Raw genomic sequence first — 11,368 nt, forward strand, 5'->3', positions numbered from 1 at the left:
GGGACATGGAGGCCAAGAGGGACTTTGGGGCCCGGGACGCCCCAACCCCTCTGCTGCCCTCAGGAAGCTGCAGCATTGTACCTCGCTGCCTCTGCGTAGTCATTCCTCCCCTGGAACCTGCCCACACTCGGGGTTGAGTCTTATTTGTCCCCAGCTCGATCACCACCTCCTCCAGGAAGCCTCCCTTGGCCCCAGGCATAGTCGGGTTTCCTTCTTTGGGGCTCCCTCTGTGCTTCCTTCCCTTTGCCTCAGTATTTATCAGGCTGTTTGGGCTGGCTGGCTTGTGTGTCTTCTTCACTAGATTGTGGGCTTCTGAGGGCAGAACTTGGTCCCCAGTTTTCTTAGCACCAAACTGGGCACAGAGCTGTCATAGCAACTGTTTGGTGAATGAATGAATGAATGAATGGGCTGAGGCTATCCAGGAAGGCTTCTCTGAGGAGGTGGCACATGAGCTAAGCTCTGAGACATGAACCTCAGTGTGTTAGAACTGAAGTCAGAAGTCCTGGCCCAAGTCCTGGCTCTGTTACTAGCTGTGTGGCTCTGCATGGGCTATATCCCTCCCCTTAATTTGTTCATCTGAGCAATGGGGGCAATAACTAGACCTCATCTGTCCCGGTGGTTTATGGGAACCTCCAGATAATGTAAAGCACCTTCATTCATTCTGTGCCTACAAAAGAGTTAGGGTCAGGTGTATTAGCCCTACTTTTATATTTTATTTTATTATTATTTTTTAAATCCTCACCTGAAAATATGTTTATTGATTTTAGAGAGAGGAAGGGAGAGAGAAACATCGATGTGAAAGAGACACATTGGCCGTTTGCCTCCCATATGCTCCCTGACCAGGGATCGAGCCCGCAACCTAGGTATGTGCCCTGACTGGGAATCGAACCCCCAACCTCTCAGTGTACAGGATGACGCTCCAATCAACTGAGCCATCTGGCCAGGCCCAGCCCTATTTTTATTTTTAACAAAGGAAGAGACTGAGGTTCACAGGGAACCAAATTGGAACTTTAAAGAACTATTAAAAAATATAAGGGTGATTCACGATAGCAGCTGCAGTAGTGGCAGTTGAGCTGAGCCAGAGCTGGCCAGGGGAGCCAGGTGTGTAGTGATGTGATATATTCATTTTCTGTTGCTGCTATAACAAAATACCACAAACTTAGTGGCTAAAAACAACACAAATTTATTAACTTACTGCCTAGAGATCAGAAGTCCAAAGTAAGTATTAACGGGTTAAAGTCTGGGTGTCTGCGGGGCTGGTTCCTTCCTGCAGTTGGAGGTGAGAACTTCTCCCGTTTCTGCAGACCTCCTGCATTTTTTGGCTCCGTTCATCTTCAAACCTAGCAGCATAGCATCTTCCAAACTCTCTCTCTCTCTCTCTCTCCCCCTGGTTCCATCAGCACGTCTCCTTTTCTGTCTCTCTCCTGCCTCCCTTTTCTAAGGACCCGTGTGATGACATTGGACCTGGATGACCCAGGGTAATCTTCCCATCTCAAGGCCCTTAATTTAATCACAGCTGCAAAGTCTCATTTGGTGGATGAAGTAACATAGTCCCAGGTTCTGGGATTGGGGCACGCACATCTTTGGAGGGCATTATTCAGCCTCACCAATAATCTCAGCCATTTTCTGGGTGTGTGGGTCATCTCATTATTCCCCTAAACCACCCCATGAGGTGATGAGAGTGCTCTGTAAAGTGCCTTGTATGGGTCAATAGTACAGTATTATGGCCCAGAATTCAGGCTCTGGGTTTGAATCTCGGTGTCTCCATTCAATCACTGTGTTACCTTGAACAAGTGACTTATCTCTGTGCCTCTGTTTTCTTATCTGTAAAATGGGAATAATAGTAACATTCACCTGGTGAGACTAATGTGAGTATTAAATGAGGCAATACATAGAGAGTCCTTGGCTTGGCACATAGTAAGTGCTCAATAAATGGCAGCTGTTTTTCCTGTTACCCCATTTTACAGATGAGGATACTAGGGTTTAGGGATAGAGGCCAGAGACTTGCCTATCAGTAAGACTGGGGAGGAGGAGTCCATTTCTGAACAGCCTTGAAAGGCTAAAGCTTGAGTCTCCCTGATTCCTGTCCTCCTCCTGGTCCCAGCTCCCAAGCCCCAGGCATCTACTCCCCTACTAGTGACCTGGAATAAAAGCGACCTTTTCCATAGCCACACCCCTAACATCACCTTACCATGCCCACCCCGCCCTTCCCCGTGACCATATTCTTCTATCCCTGGCTCTGGGGCTCCAGTGCTACTCTCCCTCCGTCACTCTCTCTTCTTCCTGATCCCTTAAATCCCTCTTGCCCTGGCCTAGCTCTTCTCTCCATGGAGCTCTTCTCCCTGCTGGCTCCCAGCTACTCCTTGAATCTCTGCCTCCAAGTTCTGCCCCCACCTCCAGACTCAAAGAGCAAATGCCTTTAGACTTCTCCCCTGGATGTCCCAGACCCTCAGCCTCCGCCTTCTCCCGTGTTTCCACCATCCCCTGTGCAGAGAAGCAGCCCCCCAGTGCCAGGAGCTGGCTTGGATGGGAGCATCCAGAAGTCACAGTCAATGTCCCATTAAGTCTCTGTTCTAAGTACCCTCCCCTACACCCCTTTCTCTAGGGCCCCGCTGTTTCCTGGGTGCCTCTCTGTAGGTTTCCCTGCTTCACTCTTGCCCACCCCCAGTCCGTTCTCTGCCAGGCCGGTGGGCAGTCTCAGAAACCCGAACCTGTTCACGCTGCTGCCCTGGGTTAGAACCCTGCAGGACGGAGCCCACACTCTGACACGCCACCCTGCACAGCTGCCCTCGGAACTGCTTATACTCGCTCCCAAATGCACTTGCTGTTTTTCATCTCTAAGGCTTAGCTCATGCTATTTGCTCTGTCCGGAGGGCCCCTCTCATCCCCGCTTCCGCTGGCAGATGCCTTCTTGTTTTTCAAACCTCTGCTTCCTGGAGGGGTCTTTCCTTTCATGCCCCCTGCCCCTCTTCTGCCATTTGATGGAGCACTGGTTATTGACCTGATGGTCTGGGTTTGCTTTGGCACCAGACTGTGAGCTCCACTAGGGAGGGGAATTCCTTTATTCACAGCAACATGTATTGTGGGCACTGCTTGCTGGGTACTTTTCTAGGCCCTGGGGATACAGCATAAAATAGAAAAAATCCCTGCCTCATGGAGCTTACTTTCAGTAAATTATATCATATGTAGGAAGTTATAACTACTTTTTAAAAAACAGAGTAAGGAAGATGGGGAAAGAATGGATTGCAATTTTAAATGGGGAGCTCAGGGAAGGCCGTACTGAGAGACATTTAAAGAAAAGCTTGAAGGAGGTAAGGGAGAGAGCCATGCAGATATCTGGGGGAAGAGAATTCTGGGCAGATGGAACAGCCAATGCAAAGGTCCTGAGGGGGAGCATGCCTGGCAATGAGATCAGTGTGGCTGGAGCCAAGGGAGGGAGGGAGGGCGGGAGGAGAGAGAGAGGTATGGTGGAGGGAAATGAGGTCAGGTCAGGGAGGGCCTCATAGGCAAGGCAGGCACATATTCTGTCATTCAAACTGAGAATAAAAGAGGAAGATGCATTTATAATTATGCCCAGATAACAGGTGAAACCTGGGGTAACCAGAGTGTATGGTCATTCTGTTGGAGGCCATCGTCAGGGCTTTGGGTTTTACCCTGGAAGAGATGAAGAATTATTGAAGGGGTCTGAGCAGAGGATGACATGATCAGACTTAGATTCCCCAACTAATATCCTGTATAATAAAAGGCTAATATGCAAATCGACCAAACGGCAGAATGACCGGTCGCTATGACGCGCACTGACCACCAGGGGGCAGACACTCAATGCAGGAGCTTCCCCCTGGTGGTCAAGTGTGCTCCCACAGCCAACCTCCCATGGTGTTCCCCCCTCCCCCCGCCCAAGCTGGCCAGCCCAATTAGATTGCCCGCCAGGCCAAGGGACCCTACCCATGCACAAACTAGAGGCACCAAGCCTCTAGTTTACTTATAAGTTTGTTTTTTTTTTCTGTTGAGGCAAAATATCCATATAATGAAATGCCCAGTTGTTAACTGTATGATTCAGTCAGTTTCAACACATGCATACATCTGTATAACACAAGCCCTTATCAAATACATCACTATCTTCCCCCAATTCCTGTTGCCCCTTCCTGTTGCCCTTGTCCCCGCTTTCTGTCCCAACTTCCCAGAGGCAACCATTGTTCTGATTTTGGTTTTGAAGGTTCACCTGTTGTACATGTTCACATGCATGGACTTATGCAGTATGTGCTCATTTGCATCTATTCATTCACTTAGCATAATGGTTTGAGAGGCATCCATACTGCTGCCTGGATCCTTAGTCTGTCCCTTTCTATTGCTTGGTGGTATTCCAGAGTTGGGTTTGACTCGGATCGCTCTGCCAGGTGGAGAACAGATGGCACAAACTCCTCTCCGTTTCTAGCTCCCTGGACAAGCCTGTCAGGCCTGGGGCTCAGCGCCCCAGGTGAATGTACCCCAAGGAGACACAGGACCCTTTCTTAGGGACCCTTTTAGAATGTAGAGTTTGTGGCATCAGTCCCCAGAAATCTGGGGAGACAGAACTATATCAGGGGCAGGATGAGTGACGAAGCACTTCAAGTTCCATGTCCCAAGAAACCGCTCAGTCCTGGGCAAACGGGGATGGTTGGTCCCCAGCAGGATCCCACCACTGCCCCCTTCTCACCCCAGACTGCACTGTCTTCCTCCTGAGGACTGATTTTCCTGAAACTAAACTGGTCTGTTCCTCCCCTGCTCTGAACTTCCCAAGGCTCACCTTGCCTTTGCCTGGCAACCCAAATGACACACAGGTGTACTCCGATTTTGGGGTCCCACCGCAGACCACCATAATAAAGCAAGTACCACAAGAAAGCGAGTCATAATCTTTTTGCTGGTGGAGGGTCTTGCCTTCTGTTTGTAAAAACCGCAACACCTCTGAGGCACAATAAAATGAGGTTTGCCTGTACTTAGCCTACAGCACTGGTTCTCCAAATGCTGCACATTGAAACTACCTGGGATTTCACCTGGCTCCTGCCCCAGACACTTTCATTGGTATGGGAGGTGACTTGGGCATTGGGGTTTGTAAAAGCTCCACAGGTGATACAGAGTTTGGGAACCACTGGCCTATCGATATGATTTGCTTGGCTTACCTGGTGTTGAATATATTGCAAACTTTTAAAATCAAGTGATTTCATATAAAAAAAATCTGAACTCCCAGCTCTCTTTGACGAAGCAGATGGTCTGAGACATTGCGGCTACCTCCAGGCGTGGTAATCACCAGGGGTGGCGGAGCACTGGCTGCCCGCAGAGACAGAGCGTGTGTTCCCCGTGTGTTCCCGTCGCCACAATCCCCACTGCTCCTTAGTGTCTTAGTCCTCATTCATGTCCATTTGCATGGCCTGCCGGCTAATATCCGAGCCCTGCAGCCAGGCACTGTAGGCCTTCCAGGTGCAGGTCTCTGCTTACCTCCTCAGCCTCTTCAGTTACTGTTCCAGAATGCTCATGCCACTTCCTGCCCTCCGGCCACGGGGCCTCACGGTTCCCTTTCACACCTGCCTTTGCCCATGCAGTTCTCCCACCAAACTTGCTCAGCTTGGCCCCTGCCCATCTCTCACTCCTCTCCCCTTACCCTGCAACACACTGAAGCAGTCCTCTCTGGGCACCTGCTGCTCCCTGGCCTGGGTAACTTCCCTTCCTTTCTTCCTGGCCAGTGCCTGCTTATCTTTCAGGCCTTGGCTTAGCTCTGACCTTCTTCAGGAAGGTTCCCTGACCCTCAGACTAGTCACTGTGCTTCCCCTTTTGCTTGCCATCTCACTTCCCCGGCTAGAATGAGGCCGAGGGCTACAGCTGTCCTCCTGGGGTCTAGTCTAGGTGTTCATTCATGGTAAACGGATGAAAGAACAAAACAAGCACATGTCCCTTTCTCCACCCCTCTTCTGCTTGCGTTTCTCTGACAGCGCTGGACCCTCCGTCCTCCTGGAGACCCAGGCCTCCCTGAGCTCAGGCCCATCTCACAGTGGGCCCACCCTGTGGCTCCCCACCTTCAGAAGGCGCACGCGGAACAGGCTCACGCAGCCACCGCAGTCCCCACACCGGGACGGGCGCCTGCACTGCTGCAGGGCAGGGCCGTGTCTGGTGGGCGACTCTGCCCTGCACGGGGCAGACGCTTCCTCTCCATCCGGCGCGTTTGTTCGCTTCCTCTCCGTCCCGCGCATCTGTTCGCTTCCTCTCCATCCCGCGCGTTTGTTCGCTTCCTCTCCATCACGTGCGTTTGTTCGGAGCTCTCTGGTGGCAGTGGCTTTGCTGCTGGTCCCTCCGCCTCCCGGCAGCTCCGGGAGGGAGCAGTGGTGGGGTCGGGCCCAGACCCAGGGTGGGGATGGGCTTTTCCAGGTCCGGCCGATCTGCGCTGAGGGGCCTCGGGCAGGCACTTACCCCACTGGGCCTTCTGGCCTCTGAAACATGGAGCCAACCATCTTTTCCTCATCTCTGGGCCGTCCGTCTGTCAACCTTGTCAGGAACGGCCGGCATCTGAGACGCTGTGTGAACCAAATGGTTGGAAAGTGAATTATTTCCAACCTTTCACTTTTAGACTCACCGCTAGGAAATTTAGGAAGTGCAGTGCCGAAGGAAAGAAAGTAGAACCGCCTGCAGTGTGTGCCAACCCCAGCTGAGGATTTAATGTACATCTTTTAAGATGTTGTGAGACGGGTGGGATCCATGAAAACTGCCCCAACGGGGCGCCCGCGCTGGTCCGGCGGCTGTCAGCGCGGCCGGGGCTGTAGGACGGGCGCCGCCTCCCTCGCGGCCTCGGTGAAGCTCGGGGCGGACACAGGAGGGCGCGCCGGGCGGGTGAAGGCACCGAGTGCGCGCCGGCGTCCTAGAGAGGCCGCGGGCGGACTTCCGGCCTCCAGCCGCCGACGGAAGCGACGCCCGCCGCGGAGGGCCGGGCGCGCAGCCGGCACCTATCGGCTCCCCGGGCAGCCTGGCCGGGCAGCCTGTGAGCGGGTCCCCTGGGCTGGGCCCCTGCCAACGTGTCCCGGCAGCATGTGAGCCCCTCTGGACCTTGGTTTCCCGGCGTGAGGATCGGGGACAGCGGGTGCTTGTCCTTGCCCCGTGGACTCCGCAGCGTCCCCACTATACAGCCGAGGAGGCTGAGCCCCGGAACGATGACCTTGGCGTGCAAAGGCCTGCTTTCCCGCTAGGGTATCCGGTCGGGCGGAGGCACGGTCCGCTGCACTGGCCTGGAGCGCTAGCGCCGCTTCTGCTGGATCGGGGTGTCTGAGCGCCGCTGTCCCGGGGAAGGACCCGGAGAGCGGGTCGGGCTGGTAGCGCGTGGGTTCTTGATTTCCTGCAGGGATATTTCACCGCGTGAGTCCTGGTGACTCTGAGTCCGTTCATTGCAGCTGGGGGCAGTGCAACAGGGACGGGCTTAGGGGAGAAGGAGCAGCAGGAGGGACGGGCAGGGCCGCTTTGGCTCTGGAAACGCCGTGGGAAGGAAGGAGCCAACGGGGCTGCTGCCAGCCCGGTGAGCGTCCGAGCATAGGGGGCCTTGGGGACGGGGTCCGGTGGGGGCCCAGGACCAGCGGCCGCTGGTTGCGAGTGTCGAGAGGACACAGGATTGTAGGAGAGCCCTGGCTCCGTGTTGGAGCTTCGGGCTGCACAGCTAGGGTCCTGGGTCCGGCTCCCGCGCTAGGGCACCTTCCTGGGCTGCAGGGTCACCCCTGGCCCCAGCTGACCGGTGTGAGAGGCGACCAATCACTGTGTCTCTCTCACATCGATGTTTCTCTCTTCTCTTCCCGCTCCCAACCTCCCTCCCTTCCACTCTCCAAAATGCAATGGAAAAAAATATCCTCAGAATTAACAAAACAAAAAAACATTTTTTTTTTAATTTTAGGAGAAAGAAAGTAAAAAGCTCATGCCTGCGCAAAGTAACGGCCATGCTCCACCGAGAGCCCTCTGTCCTGAGGGTTTTTAACTCTCTCGTGCAGGAATCATGGGTGCGGTCTTAGGGGAGGGTTACAGCAGGACAGTCATTCGTTTTCCAGGTGTGTCCTGCAATATGTTGATTACTTGGTTAGCTCCATGGCTTTGCTTTTGTCTTGGGTCTGTCGGGTTTTTGTTATTTGTTTCCTTGACTTCATCCATCCTTGGGTTTGGCTGGCACAGATGGCACTGATTGGGTCTCTGTTACCTGTCTCCCTGACCAGGCTGACTTAAGCCATTTATTCTGTCTGCTGACGAGGGATGGGGGGTGGGGGGGGAGGGGCGGTATAAACCATTTGCCCTCACCTGTCCTTGGGTAGGGAAGGTTACACCTTGCAGTTTACTAGCTGGCTATAAATTGGTCAAATTGTTGGCCTTATTGAATGATCCTGCCTCAGTTTTCCCATCCCACTTGCCAAGGAATTTTCCTAGGTTCTTCCCATCCTGCCTCACCGCTGCTGAGAGCTGTGTGCCAGGAGCAGGACCTACACATCTCCCCCCACCTTTATTACACCCTCCGGGGCAGGTGCTGTCACACTTTACAGGTAACAGAAACGGGCCGGGCCGATTTTCTCCAGTCATGATGCTGGTCCGTTGCTGGGCAGGGAGGAATACAAACCCAAGTTTGACCTGACCGACAGAGCTGCTTGGGGGAATATTAGCTAACATTGAGTGATTACAGCTAAACCCTTTCACAAAGGGGCAAATTTTACCACAAGGAGATGATGGGGAGGGGTGTCGCAGCCCTGGCGGTCCTGGCTCAGGGATCTTTACACCCCTTCATTTACTCAAGGAGCAAGAAACAGATTTAACATCTTTTTTGTAACAGCTTCACGGAGATGTAACTCACTGTACAGTTCACCCATTAAAGTGTACAATTCAGTGGTTCTAGTACATGCACAGAATTGTGCAACTACCACCACTCAGTTTAGAACATTTCAACACCCTCAAAAGAAACCGTGCTCACTAGCAGTAACTCCCATCCAACTTCCCACCCCACCCTGGACTGTCACTCATCTACTTCTGTCTATAGAATAAGGCCATAGGTGGCCTTTTGTGACTGAGATCATTTTTTTAAAACGAAGTCCAGGCTTTGAGCTCCGAGCTTTGGCTTATAACCATAGCCAGCTAGAATTGAGTAGCATTGTTTTGATTTTGTTGTATTTATTTTTACTACTCTAGGGCAGTGATGGCGAACCTATGACACGCGTGTCAGAGGTGACCTGCGAACTCATTCTTTTGGTTGATTTTTCTTTGTTAAATGGCATTTAAATATATAAAATAAATATCAAAAATATAAGTCTTTGTTTTACTATGGTTGCAAATATCAAAAAATTTCTATATGTGACACGGCACCAGAGTTAAGTTAGGGTTTTTCAAAATGCTGACACGCCAAAAAGTTCGCCATCACTGCTCTAGGGTAAGCAATAAGTATTTCCAACATATGGTAGTGACATTGTTTCCTTTTTGAATAAGTTCATTTCCATAAAAAGTTTTTATTTAAAATTTTTTATTTATTGATTTTTAGATAGAGAAAGGGAGAGAGAAACATTGATTTGCTACACGTATTTATGCGCTCATTGGTTGCTTCTTGTATGTGCCCTGACAAGGATCAAACCCACAACCTTGGCGTTTCAGCACGATGCTCTAACCAACCGAGCTACCAGGCCAGGTCGTGAGTTGATATTTTTAAGGAAGGAGATTAAGTAAATAATAGAGTGGTTATATATGCCTAAGGAATGTGCATGAGGTTTGGAAAACACTAGATTGATTTGAGGTTCTCCAGGACCTCGTTTGGAAACCACTCTATTCCATTTCACTCTTCTAACAACTCCTACGGTGAAACACATCATTTTACTGATGAAGAAACAGGTGCAGAAAAGTTAAGTACAGTCGCTTGTCCAGGGTGATGCAGCTACTGACAGAACCTAGACCGGACCTGTGAATGTTCCCCCACGTCCCGCGTGGTGCAGGGTTCAGGATCTGGAAGAGGGGCCGCACGCAAATGAAAGAGACGAGACAAGAAATAATAATTTGGAAATATTGGGGCCAGGCGGGCAAGCCCAACTCAAGGGGAAGGCCTTCCACTGGTGCCCAGGCCTTGCCAGCCTTTTATTCAATTTTGGACACACATCTAGCTCTTAGGTAATTGCAGTAACAGACAGACTATCTTAAAGGTCAGTAAATATTAGAAGGATTTACTTCCAAGTCTGGAGGTAAACGGGGTGAGGAATGGGCGAGGAAGCTGAAGAAAGGACTGTAGCCACCAGACAGAAACATGTGGGGCTAGTTAAGTTGCTTTGAGTTCAAACAACATTCAAATAATTGAAACAAGTATTTCTCTAAAACTACTTGTGACTTAAACAGAAACCCTCTTTCAGTCACTGTTGGACTTTCTTCCTCAAGGGCATACCGGGATCCAGGTGTTGCCTGGATACCCACGGCTTCTGTGCATGTGTGCGTGTGCATGTGTGTGCGTGTGTGTGTGTGTGCGTGTGTGTGTGTGTGTGCGTGTGCGTGTGCGTGTGTGTTTGCTTTCACACTTGGTGTCAGTGCCGGGGAAAGCCTAATCCAGTGGCTCTCAACCTTCCTAATGCCGCAACCCTTTTAATACAGTTCCTCATGTTGTGGTGACCCTCAACCATAATATTATTTTCGTTGCTACTTCATAACTGTCATTTTGCTAGTGTTATGAATCGTAATGTAAATATCTGATATGCAGGATGTATTTTCATTGTTCGTGAACCACAGGTTCATCTTGGTTGCTGTGGGCATCACTATCACGCCCACCGTGGCTCCTTAAAGTCGATGCCTCCTGCCCTGTACCACGTGGGGCACTGGAATCTCTGGGCTGGAAGAAACTCCTAGTTCGTAGGATCCCACATTCCCCGGGACAGCAGGTAGCCGCCTGCTCCCAGGACTGGCTGCTTCCATGGAGCAGGGCCACACATGGACCAGGCCTTCCTCTCTCCCATCGCAGGCCAGGGGACCTCTCCATCTCCTGTCATCAACTTCTCCAAGACCCTCTGCTGCTCCCCTCAAGCTCTTCTTATTCCACTGAAAGAATAAGTGGAATAAGAACATTAAACTCTGAGCCCATTTCCAATAAAACTGGTTTCCTTTTCCTTGAGTGCAGAGAGGGCTTAGTTTTTAAGCCTCAACTTTAAAAACGTAGCACGTAGAAGACAAAACAACCAAATCCTGCCATCCTTTTGTCGACACTTATTAACTCGGTCCTCTCCTCTCAGCTGTGCAATTCCACTTGGACCCAGCCCCGAAGTTAATGGCAGCTGTCCTCCTTAGGAGGCAACAGGTTCTGTCCATCGTTATTCAACTGGAGTGAGAATCTCAACCTTACCTCCAGCTTAGATCTAAG

General features: G+C 51.3%; 1 long non-coding RNA gene across 1 annotated transcript; it reads left to right on the forward strand.

The window, feature by feature from the left end:
- The first annotated feature begins 6,805 nt into the window (after positions 1-6,805).
- Positions 6,806-11,122, forward strand: LOC132232726 (uncharacterized). Its single transcript, XR_009452471.1, has 2 exons — positions 6,806-7,534; positions 10,744-11,122. It is a non-coding gene; the product is annotated as an uncharacterized LOC132232726 (long non-coding RNA).
- Positions 11,123-11,368: the final 246 nt, after the last annotated feature.

Source organism: Myotis daubentonii, chromosome 4 (assembly GCF_963259705.1).
Source record: "Myotis daubentonii chromosome 4, mMyoDau2.1, whole genome shotgun sequence".
Classification (NCBI taxonomy): Eukaryota; Metazoa; Chordata; class Mammalia; order Chiroptera; family Vespertilionidae; genus Myotis; species Myotis daubentonii.